Consider the following 26518-nt stretch of genomic DNA (forward strand, 5'->3'; position numbering starts at 1 on the left):
GTGGTGTGCCAAGGTGGATGGTGCTAAAACATACCCTTAGGGCCAGAATGTCCCAACCTAGAAAAGAGGTCTACCACTAGGCAGAATTGCCATAAACAAATGGTTTTCAAGTGATAATTTCCATTGCATAGTGGCATGAACTAAAATTTTAAGTAATGAGGTTTGATCATAAGAGTATTCCCTTTAAGTGGATAAACTACTTCCTGGAGTTAGGTATTTAGAATGTGTACTACCAAGAATGAGTATGTTTAATGCATATAAAGAGTGGAGACTATCTATAAAGGCATATGTTTAAAATATGACTAAGTGACTGACTCCCTCAGGGACCCTGGATACAATATCAGTTAACACCCAAAACATCAGAAAAAAGGAACTGGCACTCTCACTGGAATAGACAAGCCATAAAAATAGCAAAAAGTACTTGTTTTCAAAATGTCTCAGTGATTGCCTCAATGCTTTTTTTTTGCCACAGAGAAAATGCATGATCCAATAACAGTGATGCTTTACCTGTCTTCTTACGCCTTACTCAACAAACCTAACCATGCCTAGTTTGGGCACCTAAGAACAGAAGAAAAATTTGCACAATTAGCTTATCAGGTACTGTGCATCTATGCCAAGCCAATGGATGCTTGAAGAAAGGTACATAAAACTTCCCCTACGTGAATTACAGCCTACAAAATGAGCATCATTAGCTGAAGGGGTTTATTGAACCTGTATAATTTAGCTCATAACTCAAAGGGCAAGGGATATTATTAAGAATTACAACCTTACGCTATTATTTGAATTTGTTACAGAATGAAGAAAGGTCAGTAATAGAATAATGATTCCTGTAGTGCATTTATTGCTTATGTAGAATACTGGCTTGAGAAACCAAGATTTGTAATTGATCACAGAAGAAACCAGCTTATTGTTTAGGTAGAATGTTCAGTAAACTAATGAGTCTATAAGAGGAGGAGATCAAGATGGTGGAGGAGGACATGGAGCTCACCTCCCTCCATGAAGACATCAAAACTGTGGAGCAGTTTTCACTGGAAACAAACTGGAGACTGGCAGAATGAGTATCCAGCATCCGAAAGGCTGTGAGAAAGATCCACACGGAGTTGGGATCAGGAGGGGAAGAGAAGCAATCAGGTCAGGACCTGTGCCCCTGGAGGGGAACACAGAAGAGGAGGGGGATTACACCCTTCCTGGGGAGTGAGGAGTTTGAACCACGTATCAGGCACCCCATCCCTGGGATCCAACACTGGAAGGAAAGGTCTCTTAGCAGGTTTGAACGTCAATGAGACTGACAGTGGGGCTGTCAGAAACCCAGACCACTCTTAAGAAATGCACACACACTCTCACTCCCTCAACGAGGCAGAGGAAGCAGAGTGAAAGGACTCCAGACTTTGCCTGGTTTTCTGCAACTGCCCTCATGCAGGCCCAGGCCACGCTGAGCACCCACCGTAGTTCCTCTTGCTCTGCAGAGGAGCTCCATACTCAGGCAAAGGCTACGGTAGCCAAGGTGAGTGCCCAGTTGTCAGGAACAGAGTCAGCTCAAACCTGGCATGGTATCCACCCTGCTGGTCATGGGTAAAAGGTCAGTGCTCTGGCCAGAGGTGGGAGCACTCCAGCACACGCTGTGGCCTCTTTGTTCCACAGCACAGCTTCCCACTAGAGCAAAGGCTGCTGCTTCTGGAGAGTGCTTTGCCATGGAGGATGGCACCAACCTGGACCCAGCATTGTACCTGAACAGGGAGAGGGTGACCATTACTGGCACCTGCAGAGGCAGCAGTCTGGAGCTCTGACTGGCATGCCTGGACCATGCCAACTCACACCCTGGCCTGCACAGGGCACTTGCTCCAACGGTGCTCCCTCATGGGGCAAAGGTGCCAATGCTGGGATGGGGAGAGCACACACCGAGGGAGCAGAACCAGCTCTGACTTGACCCTCGGGGCTTCTGGTGTAGCAACTTTGGACGCACTCCTATCCCTTGACAGGATGCTGTTGGCTGCTGAGAAGAGAAGTCCCCCTCTCACACCTGGCTCTAGCTCTAACCCTCCCCGATCTCTGCCATCTCCAGTTCCACCTCCTAGCAATAGTGATAGCCGCCAGCCTACCCAGAGGAGAAATGTGTCTCGAGCTCACTTCAGACGCAGCTCACCCATCAAAGCCACCAGGCACATGCGGACTGCACAAGGATGCTCCCACACAAGGACACCCCATTCAGGACGAGGAGAGGTAACCTTTATCTAACTTTATAGAGAAAAAGACAAGCAAAATGAGAAGGCAAATTTGTTTCAAATAAAAGAACAAAGGGAAAAAAACCTGAGAATAATGAAACAGATACACAATTTACCAGTTCAGAGAATTAGTAATAATGTTAACCAAATTAGGGAAAATAACAGATGAACATAGTGTGAACTATAACAAGGGACTAGAAAGTAAAAAAGAATCAATCAGAACTAAAGAATATGATCAATGAAAACACACTAGCAAGTACTGACCTTTCACCCCTGTGACCACCAGGGTGGATGCCGTGCCAGGTCTGAGCCGACTCTTTTTTACTAGAAAGTAAAAAAGAACCAATCAGAACTAAAGAATATGATAAATGAAATATGATAAATTAAGAGCAAACCAACCAATACAGAACACCTGATCTGGAAAATAGAATAATGGAAACCACTCAATTAGGATAACAAAAAGAAAACAAATTTTTGAAATTAAAACAGTTTAAGGAACATTTGGGACAACGTGATGGGTATCAATATTTGCATTGTAAGTGTTCCAGAAGGAGAATAGAGAGCAAAAGGGGTTGAAAATGTGTTTAGCGACATTATGGTTGAAAAGTTCCTGAATCTGAAGAAGGAAACACATCCAGGTACAGGAAGAACAGAGTCCCAAACAAGGTGAACCCCAAAAGATTCACACCTAGGCATCAAAATTAAAATGGCAAAAGTTAATGAGAGAATTCTAAAGACAGCAAGAGAAAAGCAAGGAGCCACATACAAGGCAACCCTCATAAGGCCATGAGAGATTTTTCTGCAGAAACACTGCAGGCCAGAAGGGCATAACATGTTTAAAGTGTGGAAAGGGATAATCTCAGCAAGATTATCATTCAGAAGAGAGAGAGTTCATCAGTACTAAACCAGCCCTAAAAGAAATGTTAAAGAGTCTTCTATAAGTAAAAAAGAAAAGGCTACAACAAGAAGTTAGAATCTATAGGAAAGGAAAAATCCTACTAAGTAAAGAAAAATACATAGGAAAGGTTGTGGGTCAACCATTTTAATAAGCCAGTAGGAAGATTGAAAGACAACTGTAAAATCAGCTACAGTTAAAAGATAAACATGATGATATAAAATATGGCATCAAAAATATAAAACATGGGGGAGGGGAGTAAAAAAACGTAGATCTTTTAGAATGCGCTTGAAGTTAAATGACTTTAAAAACAAGTAGATAATAGGTTGAGATCAACATATATGAGCCCCATAATAATCACAAATCAAAAACCTACAGCAGATACACCCAACCTAAAATGAACACAAGCATACCATTAAAGAAAATCATCAAACCATAAGGGAAGAAACTAAAAGAAAATCAGAACAGAGAAGAACTATAAAACAACTGGAAAACAATTAACAAAATGGCAGTAAGTACATATCTATCGATAACCATTTTTAAATGTCAATTGACTAACTGCTCCAATTAAAATGGCTAATTAGATTAAAAGATAAGCTATGCTGCTTACAAGAGACTCACTTCAGAGCTGAAGGCACACAAAAAATGATGAGGAGATGGAAAAACATATTTCATGCAAATTGAAATGACAAGAAAGCCACAGTAGCACTAGTCATACCAGATAAAGTAGACTTTAAAACAGTCCACACAATTAAAGAATATAAATAAGACACAGTCTACAACAAAAGACAAAAACAGAAGGACATTTTATAATAATAAAAGATCAACACAAGAAGGGGATAAAACACTTGTGAATACCTATGGTAAGAGCACCTAAATATATAGAGTAAATATTAATGGACATAAAGGGAGAAATTGACAATAATGCAATAATTGGAGAGGATTTTAATACCCCACTTACATCAATGGATAGATCAACCAAACAAAACCAATACAAAAACAGGTTTTTTTCTTTAAACTTTTTTTAACATTTAATTTTGTATTGAGGTATAGCTGACTAACAATGCTGTGATAGTTTCAGGTCAACAGTGAAGGGGCTCACCATACATATGCATGTATCCATTCTCCCCCAACTCCTCACAGACTTAGAGAACAAACTTATGGTTGCCTCTACACACTGCTATATTTAAAATGGATAACCAAAAAGGGTCAATTGTATAGTACATGGAACTCTGGTCAGTGTTTTGAGGCAGCCTGGATAGGAGGCAAAAACAGTGGTTTAAAATGACACATTAGACTAGCTGGACTCCATAGATGTTTATAGGGCATTATATCCCCAAAACATAATACACACTCTTTTTAAGTGCATCTGAAATGTTGCCCAGGATATATCACATCCTATGCTACAAAACCAGTCTCAATAAATTAAAGAGGATAGAAATTCTATCAACCATCTTTTTCCTGACCACAATGGTATGAAACTGGGAATAAATTACAGGAAGAAAAATGGGGAAAACACAGACACATCAAGACTAAACTACATGCTACTAAATTAGATAAGTAATAAGGACCTACTGTATAGCACAGGGAACTCTACTCAATACTCTCTAATGGCTTATAGGGGAAAAGAACCTTTAAAAAAAAAGAGTGGATACATATATGTGTATAACTGATTCACTTTGCTATACATTTGAAACTAACATAACATTGTAAATAAACTACACTCCAAAAAATGAAAACAAAACTCCAGACCAACTAATGAGTACATGAAATTTAAAAGGAAATCAGAAAATACCTTAAGACAAATAAAAATAAAAACACAACTTTCCAAAATCTATGGGAAGCAGCAAAAACAGTTGTAAGAGGAAAGTTTATAGTGATACAGGCCTACCTCAAGAAACAAGAAAAATTAGAAATAAACAACCTAATATAACTTCTAAAGTAATCTGTTAAAGAATAAACAAAGCCAAAGTCACCAGAAAAAAAAAAAAGTTTCAGAGAGAAAAGGAATAACATAGAAACAAAAAAATAATATAGAGGCCAAAAAAAAAAAAAAAAGATCAGTGAAACCAAGAGCTGGTTTTATTTTTTTTAAGATAAAATTGATAAGGGTCATCAATAAAAACACAGGATCCAAGTAATCTGAAAAAGAAATGAGTCAATATAATAGAGATAAGATGGGTAAATTTCTAGAACTATACAATCTTCCAAGATGATTGTAATCAGGAAGAAACAGACAATCTAAACAGATCAATCAATAGTAGTGACACTGAATTTGTAATTAAAAAATACCTCCCAGCAAATACAAGTCCAGGATCGAACCGCTTCACAGGGGAATTGTACCAAACATTTATAAAAGAAATAATACCTGTCTTTCTCAAACTCATTTTTATGAGACCCTCATACCAAAATCAGTTCAACATTCCTGATGAAGAGAGATGCAAAAGTCCTCAAAGAAATATTAAGCAAACTGAATTCAACAATACATTAAAAGGATCATATACCATTATTAAGTTGGATTTATCCCAAGGATATAAGGGAGGTTCAAGCTCCACAAATTAGTCAATGTGATATGTCATATTAACAGTTAAAATCATATGATCATATCAATTGTTGCAGAAAAAGTATTTGACAGAGTTCGACATCTATTAATGATAAAAACTCTCAACAAAGTGGGTATAGTGGGAATGTACCTCAACATAATAAAGGCCATAAAAGACAAACCACATCATACTCTGGAAAAAACTGAAAACATTTTTTCTAAGATCAGAAACAAGGAAAGGATGTCTACTCTTGTCACTTTTATTCAATATATGAGCAATATAAATGAAAGCAGCAAAGTTGGATTTAGGCAGAATTAAGGAGGAGCCTGGAAGGCTGCCATCCATGGGGTCACTAAGAGTCAGATACGACTGAGCGTCTTCATTTTCACTTTTCACTTTCATGCACTGGAGAAGGAAATGGTAACCCACTCCAGTGTTCTTGCCTGGAGAATCCCAGGGACGGGGGAGCCTGTTGGGCTGCCGTCTATGGGGTCGCACAGAGTCGGACACGACTAAAGCGATTTAGCAGTAGCAGCAGGCAAGATAAAAACTAAAAGGCATCCAAATTGGAAAGAAAGAAGTAATACTGTCACCATTTGAAGATGACATGTTACTACATATATGAAACCCTAATAAAAACTATAAGAACTAATAAATGCATTCAGTACAGTTGCAGGATATAAGACATACAGAAGTTTGTTGTTTTTCTATACACTAATAATGAACTTTCAGAGAAAGCAAGAAAATAGTCCAGTTTAAAATCACATGAAATATAATAAGATACCTAGAAAGAAACTTAACTAAGGAAGCGAAAGGCCTATGTTCTGAAAACTATAAAACATTAGGGACAAGTTGAAGATGATACAAAAAAATTGAAAGATATTTTATGTTCACAGATTGCAAGAATTAATATTGTCAAACATTCATACTAACCAAAGCCATCTAGAGATTTAACAAAATATCTATCAAAATGCCCAGGGCATTTTTCACATAACTAGAACAAATCATCCTAAAATTTATATAGAACCACAAAAGTCCCCAAATACCCAAAGAAATGTTGAGAAAAGAACAAAACTGGAGGATCACACTCCCTGACTTTAGACTATACTTCAAAGCTATAGTAACTGAAACAGTATGGTATTGGCACAAAAACAGATGTATAGATCAAGGGGACAGAATAAAGAGCCCAGAAATAAACCCACACAGTTTGGATCAATTGATCTACAACAAAGGAAGCAAGAATTTACAATGGGGAAAAGACAGGCTTTTCAGTTAAGTGCTGCTGGGAAAACTGGACAGCTACAAGTAAAAGAATAAGAGTATTTTCTCACATCATATACACAAATAAACTCAAAATGGATTAAAGACCAAATTGTAAGACCAGAAACCACAAAACTCTGAGAAGAATACACAGAACAATCTTTGGCATAAACAGTAATATTTGGATCTGTCTTTAAGGTGAAAGAAACAAAAGCAAAAACAAACAAATGGGACCTAGTTAAACTTAAGAGCTTTTGCAGAGCAAAGGAAACCATCACCAAAATAAAAAGTCAGTCTACCGAATGAGAGAAAATATTTCCAAATGACATGACTGGCAAGGAGTTAATATCCAAAATATATATGAAGAGCTCATACAATTAAATATTTAAAGAAGCAATTAAAAATGGACAAAAGATTAGAATAGACATTTTTCCAAAGAAGATATATGGATGGCCAACAGGTACATGTAAATATGCTCAACATTGCTAGTCAGAAATTCAAATCAAAACCACAATGAGATATCACCTCACACTTGTCACAATGGCTACCATCAAAAAATGTACAATTTACAAATGTTGGCGAGGATGTAGAGAAAAGGGAACCCTCATATAACATTGGTGGGATAATAAATAGGGGCAACCTATGGAAAACGACATGGAAGTTCCTCAGAAAACTAAAAATAGAACTAACATATGATTCATCAATTCCATTTCTGGGTGTATAGCCAAAGGAAACAAAGCACTAATTTGAAGAGATGCATGTTCATAGCAGCTTTATTTATTATAATAGCTAAGATATGGAAGCAGCCTAAGTATCCATCTATAGATGAACTGATAAGTGGAATATTACTCAGTCATGAAAAAGAATGAAAATTTGCCATTTGTGACATATGGCATTTGTAATAACATTGATGGATCTGGGGAGTATTATGCTTAGTGAGACAGAAAGACAAATACTGTATGTTATTACTTGTATATGAATTCTAAAGAATAAAACAAATGAATGAATATAACAAAACCGAAAGAGACTCAGGGATACATGGAACAAACTAGTGGTTGCCAATGTGGGGAGAGAAAGCAGGAGGAGCAAAACAGGGGTAGCGATTAGAGGTACAAATACTATGTATAAAATTAATAGGCTCCATAGGTATGCTGTACAGCACAAGGAATACAGTACAATATTTTATAATGACTTTAAATGGACTACAGCCTGTAAAAATATTGAATCACTATGTTATATACCTGAAACATATAATGTGAATCAACTGTACTTAAATTTAAAAAGTAAATTAAAATGATGTAGAAGAAAAATACAAGCACGTCACATATTGGGATACCAATGCTATTGTGGCATATTTGGGGAAATGCCTGAATTCAGATACCATGCTCTTATTTTACCATTCTAGAATACTATATGAAGCTTGATCATATACATAATCAAATTTGATTCACATGTTAGTCCTGTGATAATGTGTATTTTTACACTGAGGAACAATGTAAGATCTATTTCTTATTGTGGGCTGTAGTCAAAAAAGATGAAAAGTCACTATTTTAAGCTATTTTAAATGTTTGTTCTTGATGTTACTTGCAGGCAAAAGCAACTCTGATGAGCACTTTACATCATCTCATTTAATCTCAAACTACTGTATTGATTAGGTTTTAGAAAAAAACTAGGGCTCAGAAATACTAAGTTGCCCAAGATAATACAGTAAGTACTGTAATATAAAAACAGGAATTTGAATAGGGGTATACCTGGTTCTAAGGCCCACTTTCTTAACTGCTATATCTGACAGCCTCCCTGCATAAAGCAAAAGCCCCTTTATTGCAGGTTTGTTCTGGGCCAGGCATTAAACTGGAGACTTTTCCCACCTTATCTTGCTTATGGCGTGCAACAACTCTAGGAGATCAGTTTCATTATCTGCCTTTTATAAGTGAGGAAACAGATATACTAAGATCTTTAGTAACCTCTCCAAGGTCAGCCTGGTAGCAGGTGACAGAGAACTGAATCCAAATCAATGGACTCCAAGCATTCCCACTATGATCCCTTAGAGAGTTACCTAAGGGCAAATCAGATTTTGTGGGTCCTGAAGTTTATACAGGTTGGAGTAGAAAACTAAAAAATTTTCTGTGCAAAATTATTCATAGAAAATTAGGTAGTCTTGCAAAGGCACCTGAAGATTAGCCCTGGTAATTCTGCCCCTAAGCCATAGATGTTGCATTTGCTTTATGTTCATGATTTGTATTGTAACTAACTTTTATGTTCATTAGAGCCTTTTGGGATGTGGCTTCCAAATTCAGCAAGGTAAGTACAATTTTCCCAAGATCAAAGAATCAGAAATAGTTGTTTGAGAAGGGACAGTTTCAGTTTGATTCTTTATCTTGGATGTCTTTAAAACCCTAAAATTAAAAAAAAAAATTTACATTCTTTGGTAATAAAATATCAAAACCAAAATGGCTTCTGCTCAGGCTTTGTTGCTGACTGTCAGCGTGACCTCACCCAAGTTCCATTTCACTAAGCTTCAGTCTACTCAATTTTAGATGGGGGGATTAATTAGTTGATCATTAATTTCCTTTCCAACATGAACATTCTAGGGACCTAATTGAGCAGAGGAACGAATAAACCACTGGCTGCTTGAGTGAACTTGCCATCCATTCAGCTGTAACAGTTGAGCTGTTGGTGAATAGGGTTTTTGAAATTCCAATCAGCTAATTAGCATATTTTGTTACAACAAAGAGTTGTACAGGGAATCAGGACCCATCTACTGGAAGTTTAAAAGATGAATATGTTAATTAACTTGATTGTGGTGATTATATCACAATGTATGTGTATATCAAAGCATCAAGTTGTACACCTTAAATATATATAATGTTTATTTGTCAGTTATAGCTCAATAAAGCTGGGGAGAAAAAAGAGGTAGAGGGTCATAGCTCTACAAGGCAGCTTTACTGCTTTCTGATTATTTTCCTGGAGCCTCTTGAGAGCTGATGCATCAGTGTGGGAAGGAGATAGCACAGTCTTCAGGCTGCAGGAAGCCATCAGACAGTTCTGGGCTCCATACCTATCTTCATCGGCACTTTTTCTCCATGTTATATTAGCTAGTGGACATGGTCTAAGTTTCTGGGATGATACCCTAAGCACACAGCACTCTTCAAGGGCCATTCCTCCAAGCTCCTTCTCTCTCCACAGAACTCTCCTTAAAGGAAAAGAGGCAGAAAGTGTGGGAAAGGGAGAGGCAGGGAGGGAAACCCCTAACGAACGACCCTAACCACGCACCCTGTCAAACCTGAATAACAGCAGCCATGGCGTCCTCGATGATCCTGGGATCTAAGTCAAAACCAAAGTCTAGAAACTGCATATTCCTAATATCTCTCACGTTTGTTCTCTGACTTGTTAATATTAAAATTATTTAAAAATAGTTACCATTGCTAAAAACAGTAACCTGCATAACTATATTCCAGGTGCTTTTCATACATATTATACCAACTTATAAGCCAAGTAGATTTGCCTGTGTCCACCTTACAGATAACGGAAATGAAGTTCAGAGAAGTAAAGTATTAACTTACCCAAGGTCAACAGCTAATAAATAGCAGTACTGGAATTTGAACATGCCTGTATCTTCCTATCATATCAGTTTGCTTTCCCTGTATTGCTTATAATGTTATTTGATTGCCTTTCAACCCAATAAATAGAGTATAAGTTTCTCATAGGAGCTGTTTCAAATGAAGCTTGTAATATTAAATCATCTGGTACAGGCCCTCATTCAACATGTGTTGGAAAATTAAAAAAAAAAAAAGTCCAACACGAGAAATATATTGTTGAAAATCAATGACTGCAGTCAGACCAACAAAGAATTCAAGCTATAAAAAGTGCAAATGGTAGTTACAGGCTGATCATGAAAAGGACAGTCTGACTGGGAAGTCGCATTTTCAGCTATTCCTCTATGTTGGCAGCCTTTCAAAGACACAGAACTCTTAAATGCATTAGTGTAAGGAAGGCTGTGATAACACCACAGTCAGCTGTGCAAAATGAATTTAACAGTGACTGACAGATAAGTAGACTTGAAGTAGCAAATTGCTAAAAAGATCAGCCCAGAACTGAGAAACACAGAATGATACCTCAGTGTGGGTTAAGAGAGAATGAGTTGACTTCTCCATTGCTACAGCTACTTTGGGGGAATCAGTCAATTTTCTTAAACTTCTCAGAACCAGCAAGGATATCTATACCAGATAAGGTTAAACTTCTCCTTGAAGTATCACCTGGACAATGCTCACTACAATAGAAGATCGCCTTTGAGTCTAAATCACTTCTGTATTCTGTATATAGCTCTTTCGCTCCATCAGAAGGATTTCCAGGTGGCTCAGTGGTAAAGAATCTGCCTGCCAGTGCAGGAGACGTGGGTTCAATCCCTGGGTCAGGAAGATCCCCAGGAGAAGGAAACAGCAACCCATTCCAGTATTCTTGCCATGGAAAATTCTATGGACAGAGGAACCTGGTGGGCTATACAGTTCATTGGGTTTCAAAGAGTCAGACCCAACTGAGCACGCTTGCACGCACACACACACACTCCATCAGGAAGATAGGAGACTGGTTTTTAAACAATGATATAATGTTGGGCCCTTGGTAGAGCTCTGTAATTTTCAGGAAACAGTTCGGGGTTGCCGCTGAAAAAGAGAATCAACGGTGTCTGGGCTCCATTTATGCACAAAGACTTTGCTTTTACTCATAGTGGACATCACTAATCAATCACCAATATCTTCTCTTGAACCTCAGTATTTTTCAACACAGCAATCTAGACAACCCCAACTAATTAGGCACTTGTGAAGTAAGCTAAGTCATAAAAACAAGAGCCTCATGCCTATTTGATTAACAACTTTACACACAAAACTTAAGAGTATTATTGTTGAATGAATGAATGTTATGGCTGACATACCAATTCTCTCAAATCTGGATTCACTGATCATATTTCTTAGAAGATCACAGGATTTCAGAATCATATGATCTAATCTCGTTGCAATCATCTTTGGAATCCAAGCTTTCTAACTCCCAGCGTTGTATTTCTTATAGTCCACATGAAAAGAAATTCTCTTCCTTTTAAAGAAGGAGTATCTTGAAAATAGAGAGTAGACAGTTTTATGAGTGGGTCAGGGTTTGTGTTTTGGAACATTTTAATCAGAGAGCATATATTAAATGTAAGGTGATCCCCAAAATATGATCCCCCCAAACCCCTAGTCTGGAATATACACATAAGTACACAGGGAGGTAATTTGACATATAAACTTAAAGTTTCAGCAAATCACCTTGAAGCTTTCAGCTGCAGGGAAATGATTAATATAACAATGAATGAACAAGGGAATGTTCTCCACACCTATATTCTATGTTGAAGGCTGTCAGAGCTGTGTATTCATTCCCTGTCCTTCAGTTTGCAACTGATGCCTGTTGACTAAAAAAGATGTACAACTTGAGAGTTGTGAATTAAGTTTTATTTGGAGCAAAATGAGGACTGCAGCCCAGGAGACGGAACCTTAGGTAGCTCTGAGAGACTGCTCCAAAGAGGCGTGGGGGAAGGTCAATATATAAGATTTTGGTGAAGGGGAGTTCAGTGTAATCAAGTGTTTACTTTACAAAAGGTACTCCACTAGTCATAAGGAGCTGATGTCACCATGAAGGGATTTAGTGATTTCTTAGATATGAAGAGATGCAAGGTTTGGGATCATGAAATTAGTCCCTGAAAATGTTTAACTATCTAAAGACCTGTTCCACCAGATTCCCTGGAGCATAGGGTGCATCTCTCCAATACCCCTGGAGTTCAGACTCCCTCTGCGGGTGTTGAAGGTCAATAGCGGCAGCAGGGCAGGTTCAATTTCCCCAGAGGTAGATGGCAATGGCCTCGTTGTTGCGGTTGTTCAGTCACAGGCAAATGCTCTTGGAAGTGCCAATTTGTAGTTGACATGTCAATGAGGTGGTTGTATTTGGAATGCCAACCTCAAAAGAGCCCTTTGACCAAAGTCAATCCAAAATGAGGAAGGAGAGCCAAGTATGATCTGTGATGACTTTTTCCTCAAACGTGTTATTCCAAGAGCATCATTTTGTCCACCTGCTCAGAACACAGGAGGATGAGAGTGTAGTTTTCAGTATTTTTTTCAACTTCCTTTTCTTACTAAGATATAAAGCTCTTATTACCTTACATTGATCTTGAGAAGACACAGTCACTGGTCGACAAAAAAAAATTCTTCCATATAAGTTTAATCCTCTGTCTCCCTTTCTCCATTCTCGTTTTCTTCCACAGATCCCCTTGCTGTCTTGGGGTCAGAGACAAACTGGCACTTGCTGAGGGCATTTGCCGTCTGCCTCTTCGGGGGTTGAACCCTGTGAGGCTGCGGCTGTTGACCTTCGACACACCCTGAAGGGAGTTCAGGGTGGAGAAGGAGGCACACTGTGCTCCAGGAACTCTTTCAGTCCAGTTCAGTCACACGGTCATGTCCAACACTTTGCGACCCCATGGACTGCAGCATGCCAGGCCTCCCTGTCCATCACCAGCTCCCAGAGTTTACTCAAACTCATGTCCATCGAGTCGGTGATGCCATCCAACAATCTCATCCTCTGTCATCCCTTTCTCCTGCCGCCTTCAATCTTCCTCAGCATCAGGAAATCTTTAGATAGACATTTTCAGCAACTGATCACATGATCCCAATCCTTGCATCTGCTCATATCTAGAAAAGCACTAAATACCTTTATGGTGACATTGTTGTGACTAGCAGAAAGACTTTTGTAAGATAAGTGCTTAATGGCGTTAACACCCCTTCAGCAATATCATATATATTGACCTCCCCCCCACTACCTCTTTGAAGCAGTTTGTTAGAGCTATCTGAAGTTCTGTCTCCAGGCTGCAGTCCTCATTTTGCCTGAAATAAAACTTAACTCGAGACTTTCATGTTATGCATCTTTTTTAAGTCGACAGGAGTAGGAGCAGATGGTTCCCATCATCCCCATGACTTCTCCTCTATGTTCTCTTGACTTCAGCCTCACTGGCCTCCCTTTATCAGAGCAGGCACTGCTTTAGCTGTTCCTTCAGAAACAGATTCTCCCAGATCCCCTTGGCTGATTCTCTCTTCTTCTCTAAGTCTTTGAATAAACATTACTTTCTCAATGGGGCCTTCCTGAACTCCACATTTAAAATTGCAACCTTCAACCCAATTACCCAGCACTCTTAATCCCCTTTACTCTGCTACTTTCCCTCCCAAAGAACACATCACCCTCTAACAGTCTATAAAATGTATTATTTGGTCTAGTATATACTCTCTCATTTTGTACTCAAGGTTAAAAATCTTTGTTTTGTTTACTGATGTTTTTTAACTCTCAGAAGAGTACCAAGGATATTATAGGTTCTCAAATACTTGATGATGAATAAATGAATGAATTCTTTAGAAAAAGTCTTTGGAAAAGCTGTGAAACAAAGCAACAGCTCAGAGGAGCTAACCACAGATGCTCTGTTCTGGGGCTTTTTATGTTCTCTTTTCACTTAGCCTCAAATTTTACCAATTATAAATTTATTTGACATACGGGATGTTACCTTTTAAAATGCAAATACTGTGGTATTGATGCTAAGGAGTGTCAGTTACGAACACATTATTGTCAATCAGTTTAAGTTTAGTCTCTCTCCCAGTTTCTAATGGATACTAGCTTCCTGACGAGGAAAAGAATGTCAGAGGAAGCTAGGACATTTGGAAACACAATGATTTTACTGAGTGTGGACACCCTGGGTGGGCACCAGAGTGTGTAGATTTAAGGCAATATAACAGGGCTCAGCCTGTAGAGATGGGAATGGTACAGCCACATTTACATATTAATGTTTAGTTTCTGTGATGATCTTTTCAAAATCCCTCCAAGAAAAGTTTGTTTAGATCAATGACCTCCTCCCTTAAATCAATAAATTCTGTAGGGCAAGTAGAACCTACTTCCCAAAATAAACCCAGCAGGAGCTTGTTTAAACGAGTAAATGGGAACAGGAATGGGCATTTGGTTTCCTGGAGCTCTCACTGTGTCTCTTGCCAAGAGGCTAAAAATGCTTATCAGATTTGCTTCATCTAGAAAGAATGGCTCTGTGTTTCCCTTGCAGCTCTCTACAGGCTGGTCCAGCTGATTAGCACTCCAGATTTCACTGCCCAGCATTGTGGCACTTCCATCATTTATTTGGCCGCCATGAATAACATCAATATTACAGCCTACACAAACATCACTTTATGGCTATTTTATGACTGTTAGATTGTTGATGGTCAAGCTGTTTTCAGAGTCAACACATCATCCCTTAGTGTCCAGAGGTCTCAGATCCAATCAAAGGCCTGAACCAAACCAACTTTGGAATAATGGTGAGGGCTGTGTGAGGCTGGTATGAGCAGTGGTGCATTGAACTCAAGCTTAAGTTTGTGGCCATTAAAGTTATTCATATTCTCAGGCTGCAGAAGTTTAATCAAATCATTTTCCTCCCACTTTTCTGGGATACCAAATGATTCTTTGTAGCACAATTTGAGATTTAAGAAAACCAAGGATAGGATGAGAAAGCTATTGACTCTTACGGTACTGTGTCCCTGTGAGCTAAATGGAGGTATGTCTACAGAAAAGCTAAAAATTCCTCTACAGACTCTCCTAGATTAAAAGTCTTCTACAATAAATAATAATAATACCTACCATTTACTGCATGGGCACTTCTTGTCAAACACTGAATATGTAACATCATATTTACCCTCATACTAGCCCGAAGGATGGGTGTTATCTTTTGTTCTACAGATGAAACAAATATCTCGTTGGATATCTGCCCAGGCTCCCAAAATAAGAAAGGGGCAGAATCAGAGCCCAAATCAGTTGGCTGAGCTAACATACATGTGCTTCTTTACTTTATTATACTGTCCCCAAAGAGGAAGAATGATGGGCATGTGGGTTTCCTGGCTTTGTCTTAGAGAGAATATTTCAAGATATTTGTTTTACATCAGAAATTGTCCCCCTTAGAGTGGTGTCAGGTTTTAGACTGAGAATTCCCCTGTCTTTGTCTTCTTGTCAATATCTGAACCCAGCAGAGTGGTTGTGGGCTCCACCTCTTCCTCCCCACCGGGCACCCAGCTGCCCACAGGAAGCACACATTCTTTTTCACTGCTCAGGGCTGTAAGCAGCACGTGGAGAGGCCGACAGGTTATACCGGGAAGTGAAATCCCCAAGATGCAACCTAAGCCATTCCCGACTCTGCTTCCCCTCGCAAAAACAGCAACTCTTCATGAACAAGACAGCATTAAGGGAATCCTAGAACAGTGGGGTGAGGCAGAAGTACCTTCCTGTACCACCAAGACCAAGACAGACCGTATTAGAAGGATAAGAACAGTCACACAGTGACTGCACCGCCTCCCCTCAGGTCAGCACAGCTCCCTGCTGAGAGGTCTCCCCCAAGTCTCTGGTTCCTCCAATGGGAAAAGAGATCCCATGGGTTTCAAACAACTACCCCAGCACTGTGGGGCACTTTGTGGGATTGCATGGAGCATCACTGGGATCTGACTATGATAGAGAAGTGGGAAGGGACTCCCCAAAACCAGTCCACGATCTTGGCAGATGGAGCTCATTACCACCCCAAAACTTTGGTCACCCGAAGTTGATAGTCCACCCTGACCAGGGAACCCACTGGGGTGCACGTCTCCCTGGCTTTGGTCCTCAAATAAGTTTTGCCAGTCTTCTAGTCTGGTTTGCCTACAACCATGAAAAAAGCTGAGTCATAGCCCAACGCACTGGGGAGAGTGTAGCCTGACCTCATCTGGCCAGAGGGCCTGGTGACAGCACCTAGAAGCTGTGTAGTCCAGGACTGTTCTAGCTGAGAGGTGAGTGGGAGCTGACTGCCCACAGAGCAAAGTCAACATGGGGGTCTTGGAAGCTCCTCTGATATGCCCATGCAGAAGATTCACTCATAGTTAAGGCTGAAGGTAGCTCAACCCCTTCCAACCAGAAAGCCTACTTGGAAAAGAATTGGAGAAGCCTGAAACAGCCCCTCTCTCTTCCACCAGACTAGGAAATGAAGACCCAGCAGCCCAAGCTCCTGTGGAAGGTGTTTCCTGGTCCCATCTGTCAAGAAGGGCTGGTGACAACCCTGAAAGCTGCATAACTCAGCCGCGTGTGAGTTAAGGAACTGGCAGCACGGGCGATACTGCAGACTGAAGCTAGCGACCCTTCTTGGCCATGGAACTTGAGGCATGGGTTGGCTTAAGAAAACAAAGACTTTTACCAGTTTCAGATTTGCTCTTCTGATGCTACAGGGCAGGGAAACAAATTCATAGCCATGGTTATTGCTGTTTCCACTCACTGCCTTTAGCCTGCCTGACCAAGACCTAACCAGAACATGCGGGGAAGCTGTGGGAAAGCAGTGTAGACCATACCAGAGCCCTGCTAACACTGACACCTGAACAGGGAGCACTGTTTATGGCTTTCCCTATCTGCAGAGTAGACAAGAGGCACATCCGACCAGGTACTCAGTGCACACTCCTGCCTAATGTGAATCTCCAACAATGAATGTTACGGACCCTGGGGCCCATCTCACTGCCCTGCCATGGCAGGAAAGCCAAGGTGTAGCCCCATCTACTAGTGAGGATGAATATAAATACAGGCGTCAGCCCTAACCACCTAGAAAGCCTGACGAGAGAATTCAGGTAACCATGGAGCCCATCGTGTAGTAGAGAACCAAGCTACCAGTACTCAACCAAACAGAGTGCCTATCTCTGGTCAAAGTGCTTGAAAAGTTGCTTTATTTGGGGTGGGGGGGGGACGCAAAAAAAAAAAAAATAGTAGGTCCCACCTACCCAAGAATATTACCAGCAAACACACCCACAAACCCAAACTGAGCTGACTAGTAACAATCTGTCTCTCCCAAAGCAAACCTGTAGTGTCTAATTACTCAAATGTGCAGATGCAGACATAAGAATTCAAGGGTCACAAAAAAAATCAGGTAAACATGACACCAAAGGAAACAAATAAAGCACCAGTAACTAATGCTAAACCATGCTAAAGAAATGGAGATTTATGAACTTTCAAAGAATTCAGAATAATCCTCTTAAGCTTAGCAAACTACAGAAAGATTCAGACAATTTAGCAAAATAAGAAAAATAAGGCAAGAAAAAACCCAAGAAGTTGGACAAAGAAGTAGAAACCAGTCAAAAAAAAAAAAAAAAAAACACCAGAAACCCTAGAGATGAAACATACAGTAATAAACTCAAGAATTCAATAAAGGGTTTCAAAAGCAGACTTGAAAATGCAGAAGAATTGGTGAGATGGAGGATAACGTATCTGAAATAATCCTATCAGGATGAACAAAAAGAAAAATAAGAAAGAATGACGAAAACTTAAGGACATCTAGGACACAATTAAAAAAAAACATTTATATTATGGGATTTCCAGAAGCAGAAAATCTAAAAGGACAGAAAGTATATATAAAGGAATAATAGCTGAAAACTTCCCAAACCTAGAACCAGAAGCGTCTGCACGAGGTAGGGCCCAGTAACGATTGGACTGGCAGTCAGCGACGCCTACCAGACCCCCCGCAGCAGTCAGCCTGCTGCAACAGAGTGAGCCATGTCCTCCACACAGGGGACATCCCAAGGGCATATAGCTCTGGTGAGCAGAAGAGTGTGCTGCTGGCCCCAATAGGATGTCTCCTACAAAAGACCACTTCTCCAAGGTCAGGAAGTGCAAGCCTACCAGAGACATAGAAATAAAAACAGCCAGTTAGGCAAAATGAGATAATAGAGGAACATGTTTCAAATGAAGAAACAAGATAAAATCCCAGAAGAACTACCAAGTGAAGGTATAGGCAATCTACTCATTAAATCAAGGTAATGATTGTAGAAGATCAAAGAACTTGGGAGAAGAATGGATGAACAGAAGGAGAAGTTTTTAAACAAAGAATTAGAAAATATAAAGAAGAGCAGGCAGAAATGAATAATAACTGAAGTGAGAAATACCCTAGAAGGAATCCACAGTAGATTAAAAAGTACAGAGGAATGGATCAGTGAGCTGGAAGAAAGAGAAATGGAAATCACTGAAGCTGAACAGAAAAGAAAAAAAGAAAGAAATGAGGACCGCTTAAGAGACCTTCAGGACAATATCAGGCATACCAACACCTACAATGTAGGGGCTTGGAAGGAAAAAAGAGAGGGACAGAAAATATATTTGAAGACATAATATCTGAAAACTTCCCTAATCTGGGAGAGGAAACAGGCATCTAGGTCTAGAAAGCAGAGAGTCCCAAACAGAAGCAAGCCAAGGAGGACCATACCAAGACACGGTGTCAAAAACTCAAAATTTATAGACAATGTGAAGAGCAGCAAGGGAAAAGCAACAAGTTCACGGACAAGGGAACTCTGAAAAGGCTGTCAGCTGACTTTTCATCACAAGCTCTGTAGTTCAGAAGGCAGTGGCATGATATAAAGTAAGGAAAAGGAAAACCTACAGCAAAGAAAACTCTACCCAGTGACACTTTTAGATTGAACGAGAAATCAAAGTTTGACAGACAAATGTTCATCACCATCAAATAAGATTTATAAGAAATATTAAAGAGACTTCTCTAAGTAAAAAAAAAAGGACACAACTATAAACATGAAAATAACAAAGGAAAAAGCCCACTGGTACAGGCAGACATACAGTTCAGTACAGTTCAGTTCAGTCGCTCAGTTGTGTCCGACTCTTTGCGACCCCATGAATCGCAGCACGCCAGGCCTCCCTGTCCATCACCAACTCCCAGAGTTCACTCAGACTCACGTCCATCAAGTCACTAATGTCATCCAGCCATCTCATCCTCTGTCGTCCCCTTCTCCTCCTGCCCCCAATCCCTCCCAGCATCAAAGTCTTTTCCAGTGAGTCAACTCTTCACATGAGGTGGCCAAAGTACTGGAGTTTCAGCTTTAGTATCATTCCTTCCAAAGAAATCCCAGGGTTGATCTCCTTCAGAATGGACTGGTTGGATCTCCTTGCAGTCCAGGGGACTCTCAAGAGTCTTCTCCAACACCACAGTTCAAAAGCATCAATTCTTTGCCACTCAGCCTTCCTCACAATCCAACTCTCACATCCATACATGACCAATGGAAAAACCATAGCCTTGACTAGATGGACCTTTGTTGGCAAAGTAATGTCTCTGCTTTTTAATATGCTATCTAGGTTGGTCATAACTTTTCTTCCGAGGAGTAAGCATCTTTGAATTTCATGGCTGCAATCACCATCTGCAGTGATTTTGGAGCCCCCCAAAATAAAGTCTGACACTGTTTCCACTGTTTCCCCATCTATTTCCCATGAACTGATGGGATCAGATGCCATGATCTTCATTTTCTGAATGTTGAGCTTTAAGCCAACTTTTTCACTCTCCTCTTTTACTTTCATTAAGAGGCTTTTTAGTTCCTCTTCACTTTCTGCCATAAGGGTGGTGTCATCTGTATATCTGAGGTTATTGATATTTCTCCCAGCAATCTTGATTCCAGCAAATCACAAGGGAAGAGAACAAAAGAAGGGACAAGAAAGAACAACCCCTAGACTAAAAAAATGGCAATAAGTATCAATACATATCAATAATTACTAAATGGACTAAATGCTTCAAACAAAAGAAAGAGTGGCTGAATGGATACAAAGACAAAAACTATATTTATGGTACCTATAAGAGATCATATCAGATCTAAAAACATACAGACTGAAAGCAACGGGATGCAAAAAGGTATTTCATGCAAATAGAAATCAAAAGAAAGCTGGGGTAGCAATACTATCAGGCAAAACATTTTAAAACAGACTGTAATAAGGGACTAAGAAGGACATTACATAATAAAGGATCAATACAATAAGATACAACAGTTACAAGTATATATGCAGGCAATATAGGAGCACCTAAATACCCTGGATGGCTCAGTGGTAGAGAATCTGCCTGCCAAGCAGAAGACGCAGGTTCGATCCCTGCAGTGGAAGATCATCTGGAGAAGGAAATGGCAACCTATTTTGGTATTCTTGCCTGGAAATTCCATGGACAGAGAAGTCTGGCAGGCTATGGTCCCTGGGGTTGCAAAGAGAGTTGGACATGATTTAGAGACTAGAGAACAACAAATACATAGAATATTGACAGATGTAAAGGGAGAAACTGGCAGTAACACAATAATTGTAGGGGACTTTACCACCCCACTTACAAAGCACAGCTCATTCAAACAAAAAGTAGAAAAAAGAAATCAAGGAAACACTGGCATTAAATGACACATTTGAGCAAGTGGATTTAATAATTCTAAATAGACCATTCCAACCAAAAGAAGCAGAATACAGTTTTTCAATTGCACATGGAACATTTTCCAGGATAGAGAACAAGCTAGGCCACAAAAACAACTTAGCAAATTAAAAAAAAAACTGAAATTATATAAAGCATCTTTCTGACCACAGTGCTATGAACAGGGGAAAAAAAATTGCAAAAAATAAACAAGTGGAGGCTAAACTACATGCTACAAAACAACCAATGGAGCACTGAAGAAATCAAAGGAAAAAAAAAATTAAAAATAGCTGGGGACAAACGAAAATGAAAACAACAACCCAAAATCTGTGGGACACAGATCAAAAAGTAGTTCTAACAGGCAAGTTTATAGCAGTACAAGCCTATCTTCAGTTCAGTTGCTCAGTCGTGTCCAACTCTTTGTGACCCCATGAATCGCAGCATGCCAGGCCTCCCTGTCCATCACCAGCACCCAGAGTTCACCCAAACTCACGTCCATCGAGTCAGTGATGCCATCCAGCCATCTCATCCTCCGTTGTCCCCTTCTCCTCCTGTCCCCAATCCCTCCCAACATCAGGGTCTTTTCCAACGAGTCAACTCTTTGCATGAGGTGGCCAAAGTACTGGAGTTTCAGCTTTAGCATCAGTCCTTCCAATGAACACCCAGGATTGATCTCCTTTAGGATGGACTGGTTGGATCTCCTAGGAAATAAAAAAAATTCAAACAACCTAACCTTACATCTAAAGGAACTAGAAAAAGAACAAGCAAAACCTGAAGTTAGTAAAAGGAAAAAAAAAAATCATAGAGTGGAAATAAATGAAATAGAGACTAAAAAGACCATAAAAAAGATCAGTGAAATTAAGAGTTGGTTCTTTGGTTCCTTAAAGAACTAAAAATAGAGCTACCATATGATCCCGCAATTCCACTTCTGCGGTTATATCTGGAGAAAAACAAAGTTTGTAAGGATACATGCACTTCAGTGTTCATTATAGCACTGTTTACAATAGCCAAGACATGGAAGCAGCCTACATTTCCACTGACAGAGGAATGGATAAAGACGATGTGGCATGTATATACAATGCAATATTACTCAGCCACTAAAAACAAATGGAATAATGCCATCTTCAGCAACATGGATGGACCTGGAGAATATCATACTAAGTGGAGACAGTTACACAGAAAAAGACAAATAGCATATGATATCACGTATATGCAGAACCTTAAAAAATGATACAAATTAACTTATTTATAAGACAGAAACAGACTCATAGACTTTAAAAACAGACTTATGATTATCAGAGGGGAAGGGTGAGGAGGAGGGAAGATTGGGAGTTTGGGATTGACATGTACACAGGGATATATTTAAAACAGATAACCAGCAAGGACCTACAGCATAGCACAGGGAAGTCTGCTCAATATTTTTTTAAGAACCTAAATGAGAAAAGAATTTGATAAAGAATAGAAGCATGTATGTGCATAACTGAATCACTTTGCTGTACACCTGAAACACTGTTAATCTACACTCCAATGTAAATTTTTTTTAATTAATAAAAAAAAAAATTAAGAGTTGGTTCTTCCGGAAAACTAAACAAAACCGATAAACCTTTCACCAGACTCATCAAGAAAAACAGGGAGGGGCCCCAAATCAATAAAATCAGAAATGAAAGAGAAGTTACAACTGACACCACAGAAATACAAAGGATCACAGGAGATTACTGTGAACAAATATATGTCAATATCACGCAAAATCTCAGGCTGGATGAATCACAAGGTGGAATCAAAATTGCTGGGAGAAATATCAACCACCTCAGATATGCAGATGATACCACTTTAAAGGCAGAAAGTGAAGAGGAATTAAAGAGCTTCTTGATGAAGGTTAAAAAGGAGAGTGAAAAAGCTGACTTAAAACTCAACATTCAAAAAATGAAGATCATGGCATCTGGTCCTATCACTTCATGACAAATAGAGGGGGAAAAAGTGGAAACACTGTCAGATCTCATTTTCTTGGGCTCCAAAATCAATGTGGACGGTGACTGCAGCCACGAAATCAAGATACTTGCCCTTTGGAAGAACAGTTATGACAAACCTAGACAGTGTATTAAAAAGCAGAAACATCCCTTTGCCAATAAAGGTCTGTGTAGTCAAAGCTATGGTTTTTCCAGTACTCATGTATGGATGTGAAAGTTTGGTCCATAAAGGAGGCTGAGTGCTGAAGAACTGATGCTTTCAAACTGTGGTGCAGGAGAAGACTCTTGAGAGTCCCTTAGATAGCAAGCAGATCCAACCAGTCCATCCTAAAGGAAATCAACCCTGAGTATTCATTGGAAGGACTGATGCTGAAGCTCCAATACTTTGGCCACCTGATGCAAAGAACCGGCTCATTGGAAAAGACCCTGATGATGGGAAAGATGGAAGGCAAGAGGAGAAGGGGATGACAGAGATTGAGATAGTTGGATTGCATCACTGACTCAAGAGACATGAGTTTGAGCAAACTCAGGGAGACAGTGAGGGACAGGGAAGCCTGGTGTGCAGCAGTTCATGGGGTTGCAAAGAGTCAGACACCACCAAGGGACTAACAACAACAACAACATATGTCAATAAAATGGACAATTTAGAAGAAACAGATTCCTAGAAATGTATGATCTTCCAGGACTGAACCAGAAATAAATAGAAAAACACAAATTGATCAACTATCAGCAATAAAACCAACTCACTTAAAAAAAAAAAAAAAAAGGCAAAGCAAACAAAAAGTTCCCAACAAAAGTCTAGGATTAAGTGTCTTCACAGATGTATTTCACCAAACATTTAGACATGAGTTAACACCTATCCTTCTCAAACTATTACAAAAAAAAGTTCAGAGGAAGGAGGAACACTTACCAACTTATTCTATGAGGCTTGTATCACCCTGACACCAAAACCATAGATATCGCAAAAAAAAAAAAAAAAAAAAAAATCAGTCTGATATCACTGATGAACATAGATGCAAAAATCCTCAATAAATTAACAACTGAATCCAACAATACATTAGGGTGATCATAAAATGTGATCAAGGGGGATTTATCCCAGAGGTGCAAGAATGGTTTGATGGCTACAACTCATGTAATATATACTGCATAAAAAAATTGAACAAAATACTAGCCAGAGCATCCAGAGCCCTGTAGGAATTTGCAACTAGTAGCAAATCCACAGAGAAGGAAATGGCAACCCACTCCAGTACTCTTGCCTGGAAAATCCCATGGACAGAGGAGCCTGGTAGGCTACAGTCCATGGGGTCATGAAGAGTCAGACACGACTGAGTGACTTCACTTTCACTTTTCACTTGCATGCACTGGAGAAGGAAATGGCAACCCACTCCAGTGTTCTTGCCTGGAGGATCCCAGGGATGCGGGAGCCTGGTGGGCTGCCGTCTATGGGGTCGGACACGACTGAAGCGACTTAGCAGCAGCAGCAGCAGCAAATACACTCTAGGGGCTAAGATGGATCTTAGACTCAATGCTACAGAGTATTATCTGTTTGTGCTATACATATATCCTGCCACATAGCCAGAAGATGACATCTTCTGACAAGTTATTAGCCTCTGGATTATAACAACTCTCAGTATGTATAACTTTTATTCCTTCTTTGCAACACTGAGTTATTTTGTCTATAATATTTCCTTAATGAAAGATAATTTTAAAAGAATCAAGTCTATTGATAGATTATGCATTCTGTCCAGCCAATGCCATGGATCAGCATCCCCATATCTCCTCCGTTCCTGCTGGAGGTGAGAGGTTACAACAAATTGTGTGATAGCATAGGAGAGTTTCCATATGGTTGGTTACAACTCATTGCTGGTATCTTTACTTTTTTCTTTTTCACTGACACGCGGATCTACTGGATTCACGAGGCTTTTGTCAGAGACTTGTATATATAAGCGCTTACACAAACCTCATCACATCTGGAAGGTTCTGACTTCATTTGTAAGTCATGCTTTTCACCTTCTGGATGACGTCCTTCAGAGTCTGTCTTACCACAGATATCCTTTAATCTTTCCTTTACACATGGTAGTTTATTTAGGTTCATATATCCTGATCAATATTTATAGTTTCCATTCATGATGGTGATATTCATGTTCCCTAAATCTTAAGGCCTTAATTATTAATGGCTCAACTCATCATACAGACTACCACATGCTTGCTTGTTAACTATAGTTATGGACAGACAGTATTTCACATTGTGGGATAGAACTGGAGGCTTGTTAAAAAATCCCTCCTCCTTTGAAGGCAATAGACCACTCAGTTACATGAGGATGACAAGAAGAAAGCAAAAGTCATGCAGGAAATGCTTGTAAAAATGAAAAATTATTCAATATAGAGTTCATAAAGACTGAGTAGATGACTGCCCAACTGTTAAATATTTTTGATAAAGAAAGATAATCTACATAAGTTCAGCCAAGAGGCATAACAATTGAACAGTTCAGTTCAGTCGCTCAGTCGTGTCCGACTCTTTGCGACCCCAAAATCGCAGCACGCCCAGCCTCCCTGTCCATCACCAACTCCCAGAGTTCACTCAGACTCAAGTCCATTGAGTCACTGATGCCATCCAGCCATCTCATCCTCTGTCGTCCCCTTCTCCTCCTGCCCCCAATCCCTCCCAGCATCAGAGTCTTTTCCAATGAGTCAACACTTCGCATGAGGTGGCCAAAGTACTGGAGTTTCAGCTTTAGCATCATTCCTTCCAAAGAAATCCCAGGGCTGATCTCCTTCACAATGGACTGGTTGGATCTCCTTGCAGTCCAAGGGACTCTCAAGAGTCTTCTCCAACACCACAGTTCAAAAGCATCAATTCTTTGGTATTCAGCCTTCTTCACAGTCCAACTCTCACATCCATACATGACCACTGGAAAAACCATAGCCTTGACTAGACGGACCTTAGTTGGCAAAGTAATGTCTCTGCTTTTGTATATGCTATCTAGGTTGGTCATAACTCTTCTTCCAAGGAGCAAGCGTCTTTTAATTTCATGGCTGCAGTCACCATCTGCGGTGATTTTGGAGACCAAAAAAATAAAGTCTGACACTGTTTCCACTGTTTCCCCATCTATTTGCCATGAAGTGATGGGACTGGATGCCATGATCTTCGTCTTCTGAATGTTGAGCTTTAAGCCAACTTTTTCACTCTCCTCTCTTACTTTCATCAAGAGGCTTTTTAGTTCCTCTTCACTTTCTGCCATAAGGGTGGTGTTATCTGCATATCTGAGGTTATTGATATTTCTCCTGGCAATCTTGATTCCAGCTTGTGTTTCTTCCAGTCCAGCGTTTCTCATGATGTACTCTGCATAGAAGTTAAATAAGTAGGGTGACAA

At 39.8% G+C, this 26518-nt stretch overlaps 1 non-coding gene and 1 pseudogene across 1 annotated transcript; both read left to right on the plus strand.

Annotated features, from left to right (window-relative positions):
- Positions 1–20820: 20820 nt before the first annotated feature.
- On the plus strand, positions 20821–20903 carry TRNAG-GCC (transfer RNA glycine (anticodon GCC)). Its single transcript has one exon. It is a non-coding gene; the product is annotated as a tRNA-Gly (tRNA).
- A 3750-nt stretch (positions 20904–24653) lies between these two features.
- On the plus strand, positions 24654–25550 carry LOC138077031 (lathosterol oxidase pseudogene; annotated as a pseudogene).
- Positions 25551–26518: the final 968 nt, after the last annotated feature.

Source organism: Capricornis sumatraensis, chromosome 3 (genome assembly GCF_032405125.1).
Source record: "Capricornis sumatraensis isolate serow.1 chromosome 3, serow.2, whole genome shotgun sequence".
Lineage (NCBI taxonomy): Eukaryota > Metazoa > Chordata > Mammalia > Artiodactyla > Bovidae > Capricornis > Capricornis sumatraensis.